This window comes from Suricata suricatta, chromosome 15, assembly GCF_006229205.1.
Source record: "Suricata suricatta isolate VVHF042 chromosome 15, meerkat_22Aug2017_6uvM2_HiC, whole genome shotgun sequence".
In the NCBI taxonomy this organism is placed as follows: Eukaryota; Metazoa; Chordata; class Mammalia; order Carnivora; family Herpestidae; genus Suricata; species Suricata suricatta.
Window position 1 is genome coordinate 48379343 of NC_043714.1, and position 24709 is coordinate 48404051.

Consider the following 24709-nt stretch of genomic DNA (forward strand, 5'->3'; position numbering starts at 1 on the left):
GAGGGGAGAAAGTCAGCCTACAGAAGCTGCAACCCCAGAGCAATGCAGAACCCCTGGCAGAACCACAAAGAATGAGGAGAGTCTCCTGGAGGAATAAATAGCCTGACCTCCCTATTGTCTCTCCTCCCAACGTCTAGTCTCCCAAAGATGCTACCGCTTGGTCAAAGCCACCCAGTAATGGATGGAAAGGGAGCCTAGTGTGTTGTACTCTGAAAAGCTCAGCACAGAGAGAGTGAAGAGGAAGGGAGGAAGTGAGGGCAAACAGAGAATAGCTGGCACAAATAACTTGCCCAGAGTCAAACAGTTAGTAACAGGCAGCGCCAGCAGGTTCTACAAACTGTTATCTTCTATTTAAAATATGGGGCATCTGGGTGGCTCAGTTGGTTAAACCTCTGACTTTGGCTCAGATCATGATCTCACGTTCGTGGGTTCGAGCCCCGCGTCGGGCTCTGTGCTGGCTGCTAGCTCAGAATCTGGAGGCTGTCTTCAGATTCTGTGTCTCCCTCTCTCTCTGACCCTCCCCTGCTCGTGCTGTCTCTGTCTCTCAAAAATAAATTTAAAAACATTTTAAAAATTTAAAAATTAAAAAAATAAACATTTAAAATACCATGTAGTTTGCACTGTGACAAGTCATTTTCCTATAACTTATATTAATAACTATTTCAGAGATTACCCTATAAAAGGTAGATTTTTAGAAAATAAGATCTTTTATAAAATCAAAATATTTTGGTTTTAAACAAAATAATTTCTATCAGAACCATTTAAAGATTACCTTGATAGGTACTGAAATGTCTTAATAAAGGCATTCATATATAGTAGCCCCTCAAAAAATATTTTATGAATTACTGTATGAATGAATGACCGTTTATCAGAGTTCTTTTAGAAGAAAATTTCTGTCCTTGTGAACTCTTCTGATTTGATGAGCTCTGAAGCTTCCTTCTAAGATTCCAGTTCCATAAACATCTAATATATTCCTTGGACGTCTCGGATACGAGAGGGTTGTGTTGAGGAATTGGTTGTACAAGATGCTTAAGCAATCAGCCAAGTAGGAAATCAGGAAGGATCACATCTTCGTTAAGAATGTTTTCAGGTGCGCTAGCAACCAAAAAATTTCTGAGCAGAATTTTTTTTGGGGAGGAGCAGAAATGTTTAAATAAATAGAAAGAGTATTTTGCTCCTGGTTGTACATTAACTGCTGCAGCGCCACCATCAGGTGCTATGATTCCGTCCTGAAGGAGGAGGCAGTGGCCATGCCTGTCTCAGGAAAGCAAAGGCTTTCCCAGGAATCTCACCGAAGGGCTCTGCTTCTATTTTATGCCAATCCAGAAGGAGGTCAGGAGAAAACGTTGAGAATGGGAGGTGGGTCAGCCAACCAAATGTGTCTGCCAACAACTTCCCTGGCACTATCAATTGTTCAAATGGCCCTGTGGCCATAGAGGTTTACATCTACTGATAGAGAAGAAAGCACAGGGCGCCTGGGTGGCTCAGTTAGTTAAGTATCTGACTCTTGGTTTCAGCTCAGATCATAATCTCATGGTTTGTGTGTTCAAGCCCTGCATCAGCTCTGCACTGGCAGCGCGAAGCCTGCTTGGGATTCTCTCTCCTTCCCTCTCTACTCCTCCCTGGGACATACATGCATGTGTGTTCTCTTTCTCTCCCTCTCTCTCCCTCTCTCTACCTCTCTCTCTCTCTGTCTCTCCCTCTCTCTCCCTCTCTCTCCCTCCCTCTCTCTCTCTCTCCCTCTCTCTATCAATCAATAAATAAATAAACTTAAAAAAAGAAGAAGAAGAAGGAGGAGGAGGAAGAGGTTCAGGTCAAGGCCCCTGTGGGTAGGGTGCATGGGGTTGGTTAGCGCACAGCTACCTGGGTTACTGGTATTACTGTGGCTGGTTGAGCGTGGGAAGTTTGTCTGAATAGGTTTGGAAAGTGATTGCAGCATTTAAAATCAGGCTTATTTCTCTAGTTATTGGAAAATGGAATTAACCAAATTGGGAGCTTCACTGACTTGGAGGGGGAATTATGAACTGACTTTAACATCCAGTCTGGTGGGATTTCTGACAGTCTTATCCAGCATCTGTTTTAACAGCTGGCAAAAGGGACCTTACTGCTCGACAAAGCTACATCACTACTTTGTTGGAATGACCTTCACCAACTTTTCATAATGAACTGAAATTGGTAGCTTCTTAAATTCCAATCGTTGACCCCTATGTGTTTCTTGTTTTTTTTCTAGAGCTAAATTGAGATAAATCCCTATCTCATGTGGCAGCCCACAAATATTGAAAGTCATTGTTCATATTCCCATGCTGGCCACTTGGTCTTGTTTTTATCATTATTTTCAAGCTAAATGCCAGTTAGTTTTGCTCACCCTGTTATACTACAGTTTGACAGCATCCTTCTTAAATTAAAAAAAAAAAAATGTCCTGACACCTAGGAGGAAGAGCATGCTGCAGATGTGATAAGAATATAAGCAGATTCTTTTCCTTTTATATCACTCTTTTTGTGGCCCAAGATTACATCAGTCTTCCTGTGAACTGTTATTTGGTTAGTATCAGGTCAATTACAGAGCCCTGTGGCCTGACTCCAGGCACCTTCTGTAAGGTTGACTCAATCTCTTAATTATTTATTGCTTGTTATGTTCAAGGCATGTAAGGACATTCTTTTTTTCATCCTCAGACTCCTCAATTTGATGATGATAATCATCTATCCCAGTGCTCTATTTGCTTATATTTATACCATCAAACATCTTGTCACGTGTCTTGCTCAAATCCATGATACTATATTAATACCCCTATAAATACAAATAGGTATTTTTGATAAAGGAGGGAACAAAGTGCAGAAAATTTCAATGAAACTATGTAAAAATCCATTTATCTGCAAGAATTCTAGAAGTTCTTTAAGATTGCGGATAAGAATCTTGATATTAAAGATACTGTCAAAATGACTGTTTAAACAACAGCAACAAAAATCCTGACATCCTTAACTGGAAAATGTAAAGGGATTATCCTGAAAATATTCTCTTTCTTTTTCCAAAAAAAGGTAAATCTAGGCAACGTAAAAAGACTTCAGCTCCTTCACATGTATCAATGAGAAATGAAGAGGAAAAGGACTTTCCAGGGACTGTAACGCGAAAGTCGTGTCTTTAAATGCAGAAAGCAATCACTTGAAAATCGTGCTCTGCAGAACATATTCAAGGAAAATAACAGATAGCAGAGAGTGTAAACAAATTACCTGTCAACATTTTTAGGATGAAGTGAAGAGCCATCCCACGCCCAAATGACATTTGAAGTTTACAGGTGCAAAGTGCTTGAGCAGGCACTGGCAAATGCCCAGGCTATTCCAGAAATCAGTAACAAACTAAATGCAGATAAACCTGTGAGACCAGATGGTAGCTACCTAAGATCTTTATATTAATCCATGGAGGAAATGGTTGAATTTTTAGCTAAAATGCAAAACATCAAAATAAAACAAACCCTTTTTTTATATATATAAATAGAATAATGCTAGAGGAGAAAGGATTGCCAATGTGACCCTCCCCAAGAAAACCTGCCACCTACCCCGAGACTATAGAAAGAATAGCCATCGCACCATTGTCAATGTTGGGTCACTGCACATGTTTGACTTCTAACCTAAGTCCACCTCATTCCTGGAAAAAAAAAAATCATGCTGACCCAATAAGTGCATGAGAGAATAAAGAAAACAAAGTCATTAGTTCAGCAAACACTTGCAGAGTCCCTGCTAGGTGACAGGTACTGGGCTAGGTGCTAGGGAAGAAAGAGACATTTCCAAATATTTCCAAACTCAGGCACTTCAATTTAATATCTGGTGGGGGGGAAAGGCAAATGGCATTTAAATCTTCTTGGATTTTCAGGCCTTGTATGTATTCCCCACCACAGCTCTGCCTCGGGAATGGGAGAGTCAGCACAGTATCAATTTCTCTACTTGTCTTTCACTTAATGATGGCCAAAGTCAAGCCTGTCGAAATTGAACAGGAGGGCATGCATACTCAAGGTAAAAGCATTAAGAAAAGTGGTAAGCAGGAAGCTTAGTGAGAAAGAAGACTCAAGGAACGTATCACCTTGAGTGATAAGGTATCGCTCATATCATCAAATGGCAGCAGCCGCTTGAAGGAGTTGCAGGATAGGCTGGACAAGGAAATGAACTGCCCAGAGCCAGGAAAGGGGTGGCTAAATTGATCTCTTGTAGGATTCTGTCTTCTCTCTGTCCACAGAAGCTGGAGATGTTTCTGAGGTAGAAGGAGTAATTACTTCCACTGAGTGCCAGCCACAACGACTTGGAGAATATTTCAAGAGACAAGGCTGATAAAAGTAAAACAAGCCAAGGATGTGATAAACTGTATCTCCATTCACTCAATCTAATGAAAAATAAATATACTAAAAAATTGAAAATGCATTTGTCTCTTGGAACAAGGAACTGATTATATGCATAGAAAAGCAATATCTAGCTGGCCTGCCTTAACTGCTCACTGAGCAGTTGACCCCCAAGCAGGGGCTAGACATGCATATGTGATTTGTGAGCCAGCTCCTGTCCCACGTTTACAAGTAATGTTGCCTAAAGAAATCAATTAGCCAGTGATAGGATTGCCTCTTTCTGATGCCATTTGATATAAATCTATAAGGATTTTTGAGTGTCCAGATGTTTTAATCTTGTGTTTTTGTTGAAATAAAGAAGGGAAAAATGTGGAGATCTGGAAATTGCTTAAAGCTGTGATTTGGGGGTTGCCTGTGGCAGTAGTCGTGGTGGTATGTGCATGAGAGCGAGCAAGAGAGAAAATATACAGATATACAAGGCCATTTGGTGCAGTGATTTGGATACCACGAACATGAAGATGGGGTTGTTTTGATGCTGCAGTTCCGAAGGGTAAAACTCCAAACATTTTAACACCAGCAACAAATAGCATAAGGGTTTATAACAATTCCACTTATTATTTAACATAAAAATGTTTATATTATACATAGTCTCATACGCATCCTAGCTGTCACTGGTCATTAGTATGACCGTTACCATCTTTAGTCTAATGAAAAGGGAAAGAACGAATAAACTACCACCAAAATTAGATTAGGTCTCCCTGTTGTTTACTCTCAGGGTATGCTGTACTTTTCCTTTTAGTATACATCACAATTGAATTTAATAATTATTCATGAAATGTCTATGTCTCTTGCCTAAACTTTAAAGCTCCATGATGGTCTTGACTTGTTCACTGCTCTATCCCAACACCTAGCGCAGTGTCTACTACATTATGGGTCCTCAAATATTTGTGAATGAATGAATGACAAAGTATCAGGGTAGTGATGATGTGAGGGGAGGTCTGGAGTGATATGTAGCTCAGGAATAAGGTGAGGGTCAAGAACTTGATGTGGAGTTTGGAGGCAGGGTAAAGGGGGCCTGGCATAAATATGACTTAATAACATAAAAGAAAATCGAACACTGACACATTTATTTTTGTCATTGATCTTTAGAATGAAAGTATACATTAAGCCATGTTTCTATAGTTCAGCCCCAAATTCTAAAGTACATCTTGAATATTCTCTGTGTTGAAATGTTGGCAGCATTTTCTGATAGTGGTGACTTGAGGATGTTCACTTTGTGATAATTCACGGAGTTGTTCATTTTTGATATGTATACTTTGTTGCATGTATGTTATATTTTAACCCAAAGTTTTCTTTCAAAGATGTTGATATTTTGTTAATGTACACCCATTTACAGCTAGTCCTTTGCAAAGCTCTGACTTTTAATTTAAATTTAAGATCTCTAAAGAAAGACTGCTTATCCCTGAATTGCACAAATGAGATGTGTTCCAATATAGTGTTTTTGTTTCAGTATAATGTTTATTTAGCCCAGTACCTAAGAAAACACCAAACTTCTGTCTTGAAGATCCCTCTAGCTCCAACATTCTGAATACTCTTTCTTCTCTGCTGCCGCCCTGGGATGGACAAAGTGAGCCCTCCATGGGGCATAGTAAGCATTGTGCCTGGACCCATTGAGCCTGTACAGGGGCTCACAACGTTTCAAATTTTTTTAAATTAGAAGAAAAAAATAAGAAAATATTTTATCATATAATATTAACATATTTGTCTTTATACCAGTTGAAAATAAGAGTTTTGAATATTTTTATAACAAAAGGGACCCACAAAGGCAAAAATGCCTAGCACTTACAAAAGTCATAATGTTGGCCCTGGGGATGAAATAAAGTAGGTAGATCGAGCCTATTATCCTAAGCAAGTTATGATCTTGGAGGGATGAAATCTACTGGGTCTTCTCCAAATTAGGTCACACAACAACCTAGCCTATACTAGCAATTTTTTTTTCTACAACTATAAACCAGGCTTATTAAATGGAAAATTTCAGTAAAGAGTGTCATTTCTACTTTGTTAAAAATTTTAAAACCTTTTTAGATCTAAAGGCTGAACTTGATCTGAAGCTGCAGGAGGGAAGAATGCTTAAAAGCATATTAACTAAGGGGCACCTGGGTGGTTCGGTTGGTTAAGCATCCGACTTCAGCTCAGGTCATCATCTTGTAGTCAGTGAGTTCAAGCCCCAAGTTGGGCTCTGTGCTGACAGCCCAGAGCCTGGAGCCTGCTTGGATTCTGTGTCTCCCTCTCCCTCTGCCCCTGCCCCTCTGCCACTCTCTCTGTCTCTCAAAAATGAATAAATGCTAAGAAAGATTTTTAAAAAAGCACTAACCATAATTCTCTTTTTGATTGATTTCCTCTATTATTTTTTCCTTTTTATATATGTCTCAACTACATATTTCCCCACTAGTAAAATAATCATGTGTTAGTTTATATAAATGTGAACTTCACATACATGGCAATTTCAGGAAATCCATTCTTTAATTTGTGGCTGTGATATCTTTGTCTCTCTCTGTCTCATCTTGTCCTTCCTCTCCAGGCAGCACTGTGTTGTAATGGACTAAAGAAGAGTAGCAAATAAAAAAGATAGACACAGGGTCCGGCAGAATGGAAGCTGTAAAACACAAGCAAAATTGAAAGATATTCATTATCAAATATTTGTTCAATGTTCATTCAAGAAATATTATTTTAAAGCTTTCTGTATGCCAGGAATAGTAACTAAGTCCACAGGAATGGGAAGTGTTCAACATCTGGTTCATTTCCTTCACTAAGAACCTGCTCAAAGTAAGGAGCAATCAAAATGCCTAGGAGGTTGCATTCAGTTGAAGGTAGAGAAAGCTCTTTTGAGAGGATGCAATGTCAACTCAACCACTGGCAAATTAGCAAGGCATGCCATAGCCGAGAAAGATTTACTCACTACGGACAACTTTACACAGCCTAAAATAACCATGAACTGCTTTAAGATAGCAGGCAATGCCCAAGAGCGTTACAGAATTGGGTGTCTGGTTAACATTGCCATGACGCTTTGGAATGAAATGAAATAAACGGAAAATCTAGGACATGATACTATTATAATATGGGTGTCAGTAACTGGCTGACGCCAGTTGATCTACAATTCCTCCAGAGATGGTTCTTTTAAAATTGAAATATAATTACAGAATGAGGAATCTCTTTCCCGTGTAATGCAGGCATTCCATTTCCGCTCTTGCAGAATGCAGGATACCCATTTTTACCTAACCTTAACCTGGACGCACAAATGTGTAATTGTGCATGTGCATTTTAAATATTTATAGATGATTTTTTTCAGGTCTGTCAATATCTATAAACTCAGAAGCCCAAAGGAAGTCTATAGTCTCACCACATGATACACCGAAATATGCATGAATATTTGTGTCCATTTCACAATTACCATTTACTTTCTCTAAAGTCATTTTAATGATCTTAAACCTGCATTGGTCCTTGGAAATGCTGACGGAGCTTCTCCAGGTTCCCAAAGCATCTTCGGAATTTGGCTGCATATTTGTGCCTGGTGGGACCACTTTAAATTCCTCGAATCAAATTTTAATTAAAATAAATTAGCTTGACTGTGGGCTTTCTGATACTCTTAGTTGCATAGTTTTAATTATTCATATTAAGTAAAGAGCTGAGTTGAGAAAAACCGGGTAAATAAGATAGATCTTTTTCTTGAACAGAACAGAAATATAAGGAGTAGAGAGAAGTCGGAGGTAATCAAAGAGAATGATGCTCAGTTAATCTGTTTCTAAAAGTATGCTTTTAAACTGGGGTTCAATGTTGGATGCCTCTTTCTCCTAAAAAAAAAAGTGATAGAGCAGAGTGAGATTTTTCTCCTACCTCTAGTCCTAGCACCTGCTACAAACTGAGAGTGAAAAGAAGCATTTAGAAATGTAATCCAAGATTAAAGGCCGGGGGGTGGGGGGGGGCGCATAGGAAAGACTGTTTTCATATCATGGGAGACCATCTTGGGGCCCAGTGATGGAAGTATGTTTATTTTGATAGTCCCTTGGGAATATGCAGTGATCCTGCCTGTCTACCTCAGCTTTTTAATCCAGTGTGGACTGAATGGAACACTATACCTGAAGCAGAGGAGAATATATGAAAATCTTGGGATGAAAAGTCATGCATTAGCTGAAGAGGGAGCAGAAAGCAAGAGCCCAAGTCCCAGGAGGTACAAGGGAGACAGCCTTGTAAAGTATCCAGTGCCTTTTCCAAACTTCCCCGGTCTTCTAGTAAACTGAGAATAATTTTAAAAAAGCAGAGAAGCCACTTCCAGACCCCACAGCATCTTTTCCCCACCTCCCAATGCCACACTGTGTATCCAGTATGGGTTAGAAATGTGATTCTTGAGCCTGAATCAACGGTTTGCATGTTCTTCTAGACTTCATGTGTGTGCATAACTAGTGAATAGGCAAAGTGGTTTAATAATCAGCCCAACTAGAACTCTTCCAATTTTTAAAGAATCATTTTATCTTTTTCTATTGGTTTAGTTTTTTTAATGTTTATTTATTTTGAGAGCATGGGGTGGGGGCAAGGAGTTGAAAGAGGGAGAGAGAGAATCCCAAGCAGGCTCCACACTGTCAGCAAAGAGCCCAACATGGGGCTTGATCTCACAACCATGAGATCATGGCTTGAGCAAAAATCGAGTCAGATGCCTAACTGCTGAGCCACCCAGGTGCCATCTTCTTGTCCAATTTTAAGGGGGTAATTCTAAGGTAAACAAATTTCAGTTTATCCTATTTAGCCTAAGTAGTCTAAGGAAAAGGATAAATAGCTCAATTTTATTTTCTCCATATATATATATATATACATATGAAAATTTTCTCTTCTCCATATTAAGTCTTTCTGAAAAGACATTAGTCCTATGCCAGAGTCCAGGTATTTTGAAGAAAACATATAAATAAAATAATTTCAGGGGCTTTACAATGCAGGTTCAGAGGAAGCACTAATTCCAGGATAAGGGGAGGGACTCCTTGGACCAACTGAGCAGTTGAAAAAGCAGGAATCCAGAGGTTCAGTTTTGTTGTTTTTGCTGCTGTTGCTGTTGTTGTTGTTGTTGTTGTTGGCTGCAGAGGCTACAGGTATTCCCTATGGTAGATTTCCCTCTCCCCCCAGTGTGTGCTCCTAGTAGCCCTGCCGGAGGGAGGAGCTTTGGCTCAGACGTGTTACACAGATACTGTTCAGGATAATAGGATATGAAACAGAAATGTCAGAGCTCGCCCCCGGCACCACAATTACAAATAAAAAACTACCAGGACCCAGGAGGAGTGATTAAAACCATCACTGAAATTTGAAAATAAATGGAACTGATAATCCATCTAACTATCTCCCCCTTTAAATAGCTGATTGGGTCTCATATAAAGACTGATGGGTCTTGCAGATTAATTGAAGATGTTGAAAACTAACTGAGCTTGTGGCCACTACAGTTGTTCTTGTCCGGGTATTATTTCTAATATGAGGATGATATTTTACATTTTGGTTGAGTGAGACTGCTCATCAGGAAAGTACATTTTTTATTTTTTCTATATTTCGACTCAGTGATTTATTTACCAATTTCCAAAGTCAAAACATACACAAAGACATAGGAGTAAAGACTCTTCCTTGTATCCTGCCCCTCCCCATCCCCCACTGCCTTTTTTTCAAGTCCGCCAGTGTTAGCACTTTCTCACAGAGCTCACCAGAGATGTGTTATACTTCTATGAGCAAATGTTTATTAGTCTCATTCATTTTTCACATAAACAGTCATAGACTGCACCCGCTGTTTGGCATCTTGCTTTAATATCATATATCTTGAAAATCATTCCATTTCACTACACAAAAACCTTCATCATTATTTTCAAATAACGGCATGTTGTTCCATCATGTGAATGTACCCTTCGACGTTTCATTTCCCTCATGTCAAGTAACACTTAAGTTGCTCCAACCTTTTACTATTACAACACTAATGCTTTAATGAGTTTTCTTCTACCCAAATCATTTCGTATGGTGCAAGTACACTGGTAAAATAAATTTTCAGAAGGAAAAATGCTAGGTCACAATATAAATGCACTTGTAATTTTAATAGGCATTGCCAAATTATACTCCATTGAAGTTGTAAAAATATATGCTCATCCTTCATTGACAAAGTTTTGACATTGCTGGTGTTATGTATAAAAAATACCATCTTAGTTTGGTTGCATTTTGCATTTGTCACACTATGAATGAAGCTGAGTATCTTTTCATATGTATAACAATGCGTGCATGTCTATTTCTGGGACATGTTATGCCATCCAGATAAAAAATAGATTTGTGTGTCATTCTCATTCAGGTTATGGGATTACTTTTCTGGCTAATGCAGACAACATTTGTAGTCTTATGTGAATGTTGTTCAAATAGACAGGATCTCTGCTCCCAAAATACCTGCTTAGGGAATAAATTTTACAACTAGAACTGTTTATGAGAGGAAGCATAATATGAATATAAAATGAAACTTCTTCCTTGCTGTCACCTCCAAGCAATGGACATAATGGAACTATTGAACAAATGACTTAAGTCCCAGATCAAGATCCTCACCATTCTGAAATGTTAGCAGGTCTGGGTCTGTTTTTGGAAATGCCCTTTTGGGACTAGGCTTAATGAACCCAGTCTTTATGGTGCTATCTGGTGACCTTTCTTCTAGCAGATAACCAAAGAATAGGGAAAAAAATGAAGCGAAGGAAATAAATTTGATCAATAAATCAGATCACCCTCCCTCTCCAGATATATACTCTATCATAACTACCAGGAAGATACTACTAATGCAAAACTTAAACATTTAATTATTGAAGCCCAAGTGAAGGACATAAAAGTGAAGTTTACTTGTTTATACAAAAATATATGATTGATGAAAATAGAAGCCAAGTTTTTGGAAAATCATATAAATATTAGGCTCCTCGCTTATTCAATCAGATAGAAAGCTTATGACTTTATGATTCCCCCAAAATGTTACATAAAAATGAAAATTTCCTCTGACCAAATAAAGATAAGTTATTGGTTACTTATGAAAAAGAATGAGCACCTAAGAAAAACTATATGTGGAACTGGACAAATACAAGAAAAATATAACTTTAAATTACCAAATTCTTTGATATTAACAATTTCACTTGAGAAGAGTTTTATGTTTCCACTCTGGGTCCCCAGTCATGCTTGTTCTGATGATAATCTACTCTTGATCCTGCTGTCATTACGATTTAATTTACACAAATTTCTCTGGTCACAATTATCTCTATGACCTGGAAAGCAAAGCCACCCCTATTTAGAGAATATCTGGAAACCATTCCTGAGGGCTTTTCATACAAACTAAGAAAACTTCATTACTACCAGAGACCAACTACGGGTTTAATATTAATGACACTTAATCACACACCTGGATGGCATCTATCGGTAAACAGTTTTACAGCGGTGGTAAGACTATTCCGTTATAGCTACCAGGGAGGTGAGTTTATGTACAAAAATAAATGTTAATGATAACTGGTATGTACAGAACCTAAGTAAGCCTTGAGGTGCCTAGTATGAGGACTGGCACTTATCTGGCAATGCCTGATGATAAATTAAATGTTTTATTAACAGGCATAATATTCAGTAAGCATTTGCTGATACCCTAAGTGGTGGAGACCTTAAAATAAATTTCATTAAAAAAAATCTCAAGGCAGGCCTTTACCTGATTCTTTATCAGTATAATATAATTAAAGTAACAAATGGAAAAGTACGTAGCAATTTTAAGAATCAGATCCTGAAGTGTATGCCAGAGAAAATTAGACTTTTTAAAGTCTCTACATGGAGCTAAATAGTATTCGGATACAAAATCTGCCTAGATTTTACCAGAGCTATCCAAACTTTAAAAATCTCATAAGCTGAACGAGGTCAAGTGAAAATGTCTGGTCCACATCAGAATCAACCAGCTTAGCTTTAGGGACAAAGATAATATATAAGTGAATCCACAGTGCTATGGTATAGTTTGAGATGTATGTGTCAGTCAACATTTAATTGTGGGCCAGCCTTTGTCCATGTTTAGGAGCCTGAAGTTGTTAATCAATTAGAAATAGCTAGCAAAAAAATAAAACTTGATTTAGTGAACTTATAAAGTAGAAAATATTTTAGGGGTGCCTGGCTGGCTTAGTCGGTTAAGCGTACAGCTTCTGGCTTCGGCTTAGGTCATGATCTAACAGTTCGTGGGTTGGAGCCCCGCATCAGGCTCTGTGCTGACAGCTCAGAGCCTGGAATCTGCTTCGGATTCTGTGTCTCCTCTCACTCTGACCCTTCCCTGCTCACGCTGTCTCTCTCTGTCTCTCAAAAATAAACAAAAAAAATTTTTAAATTTTTAAAAAATAATAAATTAAAAGAAAATATTTTAAAGTACATTATTAAGACCTCACCCCCCCAAGTCTGCACCTTTAGCATTGGAATATGATTTTTCCCTTTTATATTAAAGTATGACATATCTACAGAAAAGTACACAAATTAGAAGTATATACTTTGATGAGTTACCATGAATAGAATACATCTATGTAACTACCCCTGAGATCAAGAAATAAAATATGACTACCCTCCCTGAGGGCCTCATGTCAGTGCCCACTTTCTAGACTCCCTCTCCTACAAATACAACTGATTTCTCACAGTATAAGTTACTTTCACCTGGCTTTGCCCACTATAAGTGGAATTATACAATTGTATTCTTTTATATCTGGTTTCTTTTATTCAATATAATGTTTGTGAGTTTCCTCCATGCTGTTTCACATTCTTATAGTTTGTTTATTTCATTTTAGGGTCTAATTTAATCAATAGCATCTGAAGCGTATATAAAGAAGTGAGATCTGCCGAGAATGGTACAATAGTCACTTGCAAGACTTGGGAGAACCGATACGTTTTTGATCTTCCAATTCATATACTGTCTCACTTATTAGCCCTATGTTTACATACACATTAGTCTCCAGTGACTTGTTCTACTCTTCTGGTCAGAAGTTGAAAATCACTGCAGAATAGATAGAAAGATCTGGCTTTGCTCTGGGAGATGGTTATTGCCTATTCGACTACTCCTCTGTCTGTGGGGAAAGGCTTAGCAATTCTAACAATTGCTCAGGAAATGAGTGGCAACTTAATTAAAGCATCTAATGTTAATATCAGTATCCCTGAGAGAACCACACCTTCAGTCACAGAAACCCTAATAATAGTGTAGCTTTTATGACTAAAGGATGTGTTGCTTTTGAGAATGAAATTACTGTATTTGGATAGAAACTTTTGAGAGCCAGGAGTATCACACTTGGACTCAGTGGGCTGGGAAAAAACAGGACCCGTTTCAGTTTGTAAATCATCTTAATCTGTATGTTAGGTTAATATCAAATGGAGAGGACATAGAGGTGAATGTTAAATGAATACAATGAAACAACATGTAACAAATCAGTAGGCAATCTAAAACTTGTGAATGGATGACCCTAAACTGCTGAGGAAAATGCACTCTTGCCTAGCAACCCTCAGCCTTCCTGTGATTGGCTGGGTGCCTATTTTTAGTTGTCTTCTGCCACTGAGCCAGATGAATGCCGCCCCCTCTTTCATTTTGCTTTGGATAATGGCCAAATACCAGGATTTACTCTTCTTTAAATAGCATAGCTCCCATCTGTTCAAAATCAATAGGAAAAAATTGAGATGTGGAAAATACCATGGTCGCCTGGCCCTTTCTGCCATATCAGACTGAGAGAGTTTTAATTTATGTGTCATGTGACTTTATCTCCTTCTTTTTTGAACACATGATATTGATAAAACACCATTAAGCTGGTATGGTATAGCAGAAGATAATGTATATAATTCATAATAGGGGAAATAAAAGCATGGGATATACTTTAGTGATTGTGTCTTTCACAATATCGTAAGAATTTTTGAAAGTAGCTATTTTGTGCTCTCTCTGTTACGGAATAGAAGACTGTCTCTAAGTGCCCCAGGTGAGAAAGGAAAAATGGTCACTAGCTAGGATATATTCAGCTTTCCCTAGATTATACTAGGGTAATAAACAATCCCCGAATATCCGCAGTTTACGATAACAAAGTTAATTTCTTGTCTGCATTACGTGCTGCCTGGAGGTCAGCTATGACTCCTTTCTGTGTCTTCCCTGCTCTAAATTCTAGTGTAAAAGAGTAGTCCCTACCTGGAATATGCCATTGTTTTGGCAGCGGAAAAGGAACAATTACAGACTTTCAAATGGTTCTTGGAGCACCGTTGGCTCAGTCTGCTAAGCATCCAACTTCGGCTCAGGTCATTATCTCACAGTTTGTAAGTTCGAGCGCCATTTGGGGCTCTGTGCTGACAGCTTGGAGCCTGCATTGGACTCTGTGTCTCCTTCTCTTTCTGCCCCTCCCCCACTTGTGCTCTGTCTCTCTCTGTCTTTCAAAAATAAATAAATGTAAAAAAAATTAAAAACAATAAAAATAAAACGGTTCTTAAACTTACTGCTCAGACATTGTATACATCCCCCATGCTCATATTCCATTGGCTAAAGCAAGTCATAAGAAGTTTGACAACCAAGCAGCAGGAAGAATAGTACTTTTACAGGAAGGAATGCCAAGAAGAAGCCTGGTGGACTATAGCTGGATGGAAAGAATCACCAACATTTTGGGGAAAAATATATATGTATATATTCCACTAGAGCTAAAATCCTTATCTATCATCTTGGATATGAAAGAAAAAGGCATTTTATCTCAAGAACTCCTTCTTGTGGTGGGAAATATCTAGGGCATTTGACCATAAAAATATCCTTTTTTAAATCTATCCTCTCCCTGTGAAACAGCTGGTTGGTGAGACAGTGAGGAAATTTTAACTGAATTCTGACTAAATCTTTAAAAAAAGGAGAATAAGCTGACAAGTATGATCCTGAGAAGCCATGAGAGAAGAGTCATATTTGTGCATTTTTTTCTTTAGGAAAATAAAGGGACTAAGTTGTATAAGACTTTTTTAAGATTTTATTTTTAGTAGGCGCCTGGGCAGCCCAGTCGGTTAAGCATCTGACTTCGGCTCAGGTCATGATCTCACAGTTCGTGGGTTCAAGCCCCGCATCTGTTTTAGATTCTGTGTCTCCCTCTCTCTCTGCCCCTCCCGCTCATGCTCTGTCTCTCTCTATCTCAAAAATAAGTAAACATTAAAAAAAAAGATTTTAAGTAATCTCTGTACCCAATGTGAAGCTCAAACTTGCAAACCTAAGATCAAGAGTCACAGGCTTTACCTACTGAGCCAGCCATGTACCCAAGAGTTACCATTTAGTATGCTGAACCTCTCACTTGCTTCCTGTAGGAACTTAGAAATTAACCTGGACCTTCACAAGAAACAAAGAGCTGCTCCTCCATTATTTTCTTTTTAAAAATCCCTTTATATAATAATACTCCCCTTGACAGAATAGTTGCCCATCTGCAACTTCTGGGCTTTACTCTTAGAACTAAAACTTTCCAGAGACAAAAACTGATCTCATGTTCTCTTTCATCCCTAGTCCCTTGGAAAAGATTCGTTCATACAGCTCGCCTCATGTGTCCAAGCACAGACCAATCAACCTTGTCCAGGGATGGGGAAGAGGTTACAGTTATAAAAATATAACTGCCTTTGAACTCAGTGCCTGTAGCTGGACTTGCAGCTTCCTTCTTGGCTCTTTTTAAAGGAATTTACTTCAGATGCTCTTTTCCATTTATTCCTACATTATCCTGCTCAAGTGGTATAAACAATCTCCAGCTCCACTTTCTTAGTCAGTATGGTAGTTTGAGGACACACTCATTCCTTATCACAAACAATTTTTAAAAATCTCAGAACATTAAAATATTGAGAAAATATCAAAACTAATACAAATGATCCCATACACTCATTTTTAAATGTATCCCCTCACTTATTCATTACATATTCAGTTGTGCATCCTTCCCGCAAGTACTCACTGAGCACTCTAATATGCCAGACACCGAGCGAGGTACGTTATGATGCCTGGGAACATACAAAAAACTGTGACTTCGTTTTCATGGTCATTACAACAAGATTAATGTATCTCAATCATTTCGAAATTCTAAGTCCCAATTTTGGAGAAGTGGCTGGGAACATGGTCTAACAACTTACTTATTCTTTTGAAGTAGTTATTTGCAACAACTTTTTAATAAGTTAATTTGGAATAATATATCAAGCCATAAAAATATTTGTATAATTTGACCTAATGATTTGTATTTAAGGATTTATTCTAAAATGAAAAATGCTCAAAAGATGCTTATTGTCTCATTAGATGTATTATAACACCTTAGAAATCACCTGACTGTATAAAAAATAAGGGAGTGGTTAAGAAAATTGAGACATCAATTAAATAAAAGATTATGCAATTATTAAAATGATATATGCGGGGCACCTGGGTGGCTCAGTTAAGCATCCGACTTGGGCTCAGGTCATGATCTCACCGTTCGTGGGTTCGAGCCCTGTGTCAGGCTCTGTGCTGACAGCTAGCTCAGAACCTGGAGCCTGCTTTGGATTCTGGGTCTCCCTATCCTTTTGTCCCTCCCCTGTTCATGCTCTGTCTCTCTCTCTTTCAAAAAAAAAATAAATAAATGTAAAAAAAAATTTTTAATAAAATTAAATGATATATGTGAATATGGGTAATGTTTCTGTTAAGGGGCAAAACCAGAATACAAATTCAAATCACTATGATGGATATTATTTAAAACTTAATGTATAACCCAAACTGAAAGGCAAACAAAAATACAGATAATTATGTTTACCCTTAATATGTTCAATCATAAGATGCATAATCATATCGTCTCCTTAAGTGACATTTTGTGAAACATCAAGGCAAATAATATGTAGGTTATAGGTACATTAATTTATTTTAGTTTTGCAGCTTTTTACTTAATCACAACAAATTTTTCTTGGCGGTGATAATGCAATTAGCCATTATATTAGAGTGATATGAGGGGCTATAACAAGTTTGTCCCCCAAATTTATATTGCGTTGAATACAGTAGAAGCTCAATTTTTGCTCATACAACAGCCTGACTCAAGGGTTCTTGTTGGTGGGATGATCTCTACGCACAGTTGTCTGGGGCTCAGGCTGATGGCTGTGCTGCCGTCTCTAAGAGTTTCAAGATTGCTTTGGTGTTTGCCATCTCAGTCATGAAAAGAAGAGTGGGAGTAGGGGAAACACTTGGAGGAGGTTTCTATGGGGCAAGCCTCACTCACAAATTCTGCTCGCATACCACCGGCCAAATTCAGGCATTTGTACATCCCTGATTGCAAAGGAGACGGCAAAACATAGATTGAATGTGTACCTTGCAAGAAGAATAAAGTTAATTTTCTTGAGGGTCTAGCAATCTCTTCCAAACCCAGAGTTCATTCCCTAATGCATTTTTGATAATGTGACTGTAAAATAATTGGTCATGAGCTGAACTACAATAAGAGCTAGCAATTATAGAGAGTGTACTATGTGATGTGTTGGGTACTGGTGTGTGTGTGTGTGTGTGAGTGTGTGTGTGTGTGTCCATCTGTCCACAGAAACCTGGACACAAATATTTACAGCAGCTTTATTAACAACTGCTAAAACCTAGAAGAATTAAGACATCCTGTAGTAGGTAAATGGATGAACAGACTGTGGTACATTAATAATGGAATATTATTTAGCAGTACAAAGAACTGAGCTATCAAGCCATGAAAAGACATGGAAGAAACTTTAATGCGTTGCCAAATGAAAAAACCAGTCTGAAAAGGCTATATGCTGTATAATGCCTCCTACATGACATTCTGGAAAGGTCAAAAGTATGGAAACAATAAAAAAGATAAGCAATTTCCAGGAATTTGAAGGAAGGAGGGAGGGAAGAATACGTTGGACACAGAGGATGCTTAGTGCAGTTTAACTTTTCTGTATGATATTGTGATGACGGATATGTGTCAGTCATTTGCCAAAAGCCATAGAATACACAATATCAGCAGGTAGAAAATAATGATGTAATAATACTGGCTCATCAGTTGTAACAAAGGCACCGTAGTGATGCAGGAAGGTAACAATAGAGGACACTGTCTGAGAGGGGGAAGATGAGAAGCCATATGGGAATTGTCTGCACTTTCTGCTCAATTCTTATACAAACCTGAAAAGTTCTTAAAAACTGTCTATTAATTTTAAAATATGGAATGAAAGCAGCACTCATAAGCTCTGAGTCTGTTTCTGTTTTAATAATGTTTATTTTCAGATAGAAAGAGAGTGCAAATGAGGGAGGGGCAGAAAGAGAAAGAGAGAAAGAGAATCCCAAACAGGTTCCACATTGTCAGCACAGAGCCCAACATGGGGCTTGATCCCACAAATCCTGAGATCATGACCTGAACTGAAATCAAGAGTCTGACACCCAACTGATTGGGCCACCCAAGTGCCCCGGTCAGAGGGTGTTTCTTAAAATGTCAATTAAATGTTTCCCATAGCCTAATTCATACTTTCTCTGGTAGACAACACTCCCTAGATATGTCTGAGCAAATTCTCTAAGGGAATGAATAAAGGGAATATCATTTTGGTCACCAGGTCCTGGAGAAAGTAACTCCTCTTGAAACTTGAAAAAGTAATCCTGGAAAAATCAGAGTGAAAGTATATTTATTTATATGGAGCAAACTCAAAATGTAAGTCACAATTAAAATTTTGAGGTAACATTAATTTATAAACTTACTATCTAGGAAGTTAAGAGAAAAACCCCATCGAATTTAACACAAGTTTATAAAACTTAAGCAAAATCAAACCTGTTAAATGATTCTGTGGCTATAAACACAACACTAGTACTTGATGAAGTATTATCGTTGCCCTTTTAAAAAAGCCATTTTTAAAAGATTCTGTCTTTATTAATGTTAAAATTGAGTCTAAAATAGATCTCATATTTGCTGCTGCTTCTAATGAAAGTGTGGAATTTCTGTTGAGTTAATTAATCAGATCTGGGTGAATTTCTCCAGTTTTAGATTTTCTCACTGATGAAAGGTGTAGGAAGGAGATGCATTTCTCTGAATAATGCATTTGGCACCAATATTTTAATATCTCACAGTGAAATAATGTCACATATATTTAGGGACATTCCCTTGAATTGTTTGAAGGACTTCTCTCTCTTCAATTCTAAGCTCATCTACCTGCTTGTAGAAAGAAATTGCAGATTCTTTCTGTTCCTGGTGGTACCTCCTGTCTGAATTCCTGCACTGTGCCAATCTGGTCCTGTCTTTTCATGTACATTTTTAACTTGATCCTTCAGATTCCAAACTCCTCCAGGGCTGTTTCTTATATGCTTTTGTATGACTTGTATGCCTAAGTCATAGTATGTATTTATATATATGTGTGTGTGTGTGTGTGTATCTCAAAGTATTTTAAGAGTTGATACGACCATTGAAAAAAATTTCTTTTTTTACAGTTTATTTATTTATTTTGAGAGAGAGAGAGAGAGAGAGAGAGAGAAGGGAAGGGGCAGAGAAGGAGGAAGAGAGAGAGAATCCCAAGCAGGCTCTGCACTGTCAGGGCAGAACCCAATGTGGGGCTTGAACCCATAAAACATGAGATCATGATCTGGCCAAAATCAAGAGTTGGATGCTTAGCCAACTGAGCCACCCAGGTGGTCACCCCAAAAAATAATTTATTGATTTACTGAGGAGTCCTGGCATCTTTATGGCATTGACACTTGAGAATGGTGGAATCTCCAAGAGCTAGTCCCCTAAGATTCGATTTTAACTAGGCATCATAGTAACATGTAGAATTGAGAGGCTCAGGAATAGCAATACAAAATTTTAAGAAGTTCCTCTTAGAATTGACTTCTTAGATTTAATATACTTTATTTTAATCCATTATCATGTTGATAATAATATAATAATCAATCACCAATTATTTGCACTTGCTGAGAACCAGACAATATGCTACTAGATTTTGTTTATTACATGCTATTAAATAACAATAACTATGCAAAGATAACTATTAACTTTCAGTGTCTTCCTCTTGGAATAAAACTCAATGCCCTTACTGTGGTCTCCTAGACCCTCCTCAGACTCATCTCATATTTCTCCCTGCTCTTTGTGTGTTTAGCTAAGTAGCCTTTTTAAGTGTCTTGAAACATTGTACTGAGCTCTTTCTAACTTTAGCACCTTTGCATATGCTGTTCCCTGTGCCTGGAATTCTTTGCCCCTTCACTAATAATTCTTCTTCACTAGCTAAGTCCTGCTCATTCTTTTGGTTTACTGTACCAGTCACTTCCCCTGAGTGGCCTTCTCCTACCCTCTCCCAAATCTAAGTTTAGTCTCTTTTTATTCTCTCTCATGCAATACCCATTCCTGTTCTCTATTATCATTCATCAAAAATTGTGATTATTTATTTAGACACATATTTGCATGTAAATCCCTGTCTTCCTCACTAAAACATAGGCTTATGAAAGATACCTACTAGTATTTTTCAAGTGGACAAATTCATTCATCAAAGACAAATCACAGTTATATCATTAAAACATGATACTTTCTAACCTATAATATTAAATAACTTCATTTTAAAACAGTTATCTCAAAAATGTTATTAAGAAGCTATTATACATCTAACTACAATAGCCTTTTCCCTTTTATAAAACTTAAAACAGTTTTTAAAATAATCTCTTCTTTCATAGTTAAAGTGATTATTTTCCCATGGAATTAAAACCCACCTTGCCTCCATGAAGCAATTCTTTGATTTTGTCATGAAGGGAACTGAAGAAAATACTCAGCATATCAAACCTGGAATCCTTTAAACCACCAAGCTGGAAACAGAAAACAAAAATAGTCTTCTGGAATCATTTTATCATAAGTATCCTTTGGTAGGTGGTTAGATCTCAGCTAGTTCCAAAAGGCTTTCTCCAAGTATTTCTACACTGACATCTCTAGTTTAACAATAATAACAACAATAATTCTACAGCACTCATTTTTGCAATTATTGTATATAACTTTGAATTGATATTTTGCTGTTTCATTTCTTATCTAACCAAATAGATGTAATGCTTCTTCTAGAAAGGAGAAGCTCTTTCTTAAATTTCTTTATACTATCCCCAGAGCAGTGCAATGTGCATGGATTACACATAAAACACTTGCTAAAGAAATTGATTCCTAATTATTTTTATTGCACTGAAGAGGCCAACACAATGACTAGCAAATAGTTTTGACTCTGCTGTTTTCACTGGAAGGAGATAATTGCAGAAAAGTATGTGAAGTTTGCACAGAAAGAGAGAATTTTCCACAGGGACTTGAAATGTATTGAATGCCAATTATGTGCCAGAGTTTTAATAGATATTTGTCTCATTTGATATTCCCAATAACCTTATAAAATTTGGATTATTATTATTCTGCCATAGAAGAAACCAAATCTAAGTTATGTTTAAAGACCAACTGGCTAATAAGAGCTGTAAACTGGAATTCATATTCAGATCTGTTTGATACTAAGACTGCTCTGTCCACTAACCCTCATACCTTTGAAGAACCAAAGAACAGAAATGACTGTATCATGATGGAGGGGTGGGGTGGTGGACGGTTGGGGAGGAAGGAAATTACAATGAAGGAAATAAAACCTAAATTTATAAGTGAGCTGGTGATGTAGAAAGAAAGAAGCTGTGACTTTTCATCTCATTTCTGCTGAAAGTAGGATTATCAGGTCAACTGATAATACAGTAATCCTAGGAACAGAAACATTGCTAAGACCATGCACCAACTGATAGAGCTGCCTGTGCTTATCTAACAGATCAGGAAGAGGTTCCCACAGTGAGATCCTGGGGGAGGCAAGGCAGAGAGGAGTGATCTATCAGTGGCATGCCAAGGAACTAGTTGGCAGGTGGACAAGATGGGCAACATTCTCTCCCTCTCGGGCTGCTGTGGAACAAAGAAGGACTCACTGAGGACTGGGATGTCAAGGATAAGAACAGTCTGGGATTTTGTTTTGTTGTTCACATAACCATAAATTGACTGGAAACTTTCTTTTTTAGGTTATTTATCTTTGAGAGAGACAGAAAGTGCATGTTGGGGAAGGGCAGAGAGAAAGGGAGAGGAAATCCTATTCAGGCTCCACACTGTCAGTGAGATCATGGACCTGAGCCAAAGTTAGATGCTTAACCGACTGAGCCACCCAGGCACCCTGACTCAAATCTCTTTAAACGTATAATTTTGTATTTATTTAAAACAAATTTAATGCAGCAGTAAGGCCACAAGATAAGTGCCCGTTCTGTAGTTCAGATATTCTCAGCTCACAGGGGGAAGAGGAAATTATGGTAGCACTAATTGATAGAAATGATTATTATTGAACTCACTAGAAGGTATACTAATAAAATTTTCATTCATATTATATGTCATTACACGTGAATAGTGAACATATGAATAAATGAAATGTAAAGTAAAATTTCCAGAAACTATAGCTATCTGGGAGCAATATTTCTATTTGCAAAGATGCTAAGATCATTTACAGGGGATTCTCAGTAAGGAAAAAAATCTAACCCCAAAAATCATCTGGGTAAGTGTTCTGTCTGAGTTTCACTGTGACAATGCACAAGTTTTATTTGACTTATTTCAAAAATCATAAGTTGGAAACATCAGTTCACTCGCTCTCTGCATTCATTGTGAGTGGGAATAAAAATTGAAGAGCTATCATTTTGCTCTTTGTAGAAATCTTGTGAAATTCTTCAGAACATGTTTTCAGGATCATGATATTACTGTAGCTATTACCTTCATGATTTCAAATAACTTGCAGATCATTAAAGCATATTGTTTTTAAAATTTATAGATGCTTTTGAAACTTTTATTTCTCTTTAAATACTTCTCAGTTACTTCAAACTTTTAAAAATGTATATAGTTTTACAAGACTTTTCCTGAATCGCTCTAAGTTATTAGAGCTCTAAGTTAAAGTCATTTTGATAATGACTTTTTCTATGCAAGTTTGAACCGGCAGCAAACAAGAACATGCAGCAGATGAATTTCGAGCTGCAGAATTTATCTACTTAGTGGAGAATCCAAATGTCTGAAGCAAAAGAAAGCAAGCATGTCATCCTAAGTCCTGCTCTACCCACTCCTCAAAGGCCTTACGATGGCCTTTCCCCACACTGTGTTCTAAGGACTAGGACTCCTGTAAGATGTGTGTTCCCCAAACTTCGGTAATAAAATAAGGCAAGGAAATACCGCACCTGAGATCCTCCCTCTTAGAGTCCCAGTGCCCTGTTAGCTCAGTAGAGGCTCCAAAAAGTCCTGAAATAAAGAAGCCTCTTTGTCTTGTGATGCCTGGTGTTTCCTAAACTTATTAAAGGACATTTTCTCTTCCAGAGAGAATGTTGTAGTTGCCTTCAGACAGCCGGGTCCAGGGAGCACACTCTGTGGAACAATTGTTGTACAGGGTTTGTATTTGTGAGGGATATCCAGAGAAACAGAGTGACAGAGGGAAAATGGGAATGGGGAGAGGGAGAGAGAGAGAAGGAGGAAGGGGCTCCTGCAGGAATGAAGGTTGAGGCATCTCACGGCTGCCATCCGCAGGCTGCATACCCTCGGAAGCCAGCGGGGTAATTCAGTCTCAGGTCCAGAGGAGCCAACAAAGTAACTCCCAGTCTGAGAGCAGGAGAGGACACGAGATGTCTCAGCTTACACACTGAGGCAGGGAACAGGGCAAGTTCATTCTTCCTCTGCCTTTTGTTCTCTTCAGATCCTCGATGGATTAGATAATGCCCACCCACATTTGCAGGGGGAGGCGGGGAGGCAGTCAACCTTACTGAGTCCAGGGGTTCCAAACACTAATCTCAACCAGAAACACCTCACAGACACTCTGAACTATATTTTATCTAGGCACACCATGACTCACTCAAATTGACACATAAAACTAACCACCACAGAGTTTAATTTGAGGTCTGCAACATGAACAATCAAAACAGACAAAAAAAAAAATCTTCACAAGGATAATAAAGGGTTAAAACAACAATAACACAAACTTCATTTAAAACCCATTCACGACGCAAATATTTGCAGGACTTTATGTGCAAACACTGTTCATACTTTTTAGAAAGAAAACAAGTCCCTCAAATGTGAAAGAACACACTTTTATTCCAATTGGGCTTATCTTGGCTCATTGATCAAAAACTCCATTGTCATGATTAAGCTTATGCCAGGGGTTTAATGGACGCCCAGTGTCTTTCCACATAGACACAAATGGTCTTCAAACTGTGTAAGTTTCATATATGCAAAGAGTGACCCATAGACGAAAGGAGCATTTTCTTTCCAAATGTCAGTTTTCCTAGATTCTATTTATTCTCATCAAGCTTTTGACGAATTTTCACACGAGTGTGAAAACACATATCACAGCCAGTATCATCT

At 38.0% G+C, this 24709-nt stretch overlaps 1 long non-coding RNA gene across 1 annotated transcript; it reads right to left on the bottom strand.

Moving 5' to 3' along the window:
- Positions 1–6902: 6902 nt before the first annotated feature.
- On the bottom strand, positions 6903–21129 carry LOC115278913. Its single transcript, XR_003903113.1, has 3 exons — positions 21043–21129; positions 18909–18954; positions 6903–6984 (listed from the first exon to the last, which is right to left on the bottom strand). It is a non-coding gene; the product is annotated as an uncharacterized LOC115278913 (long non-coding RNA).
- Positions 21130–24709: the final 3580 nt, after the last annotated feature.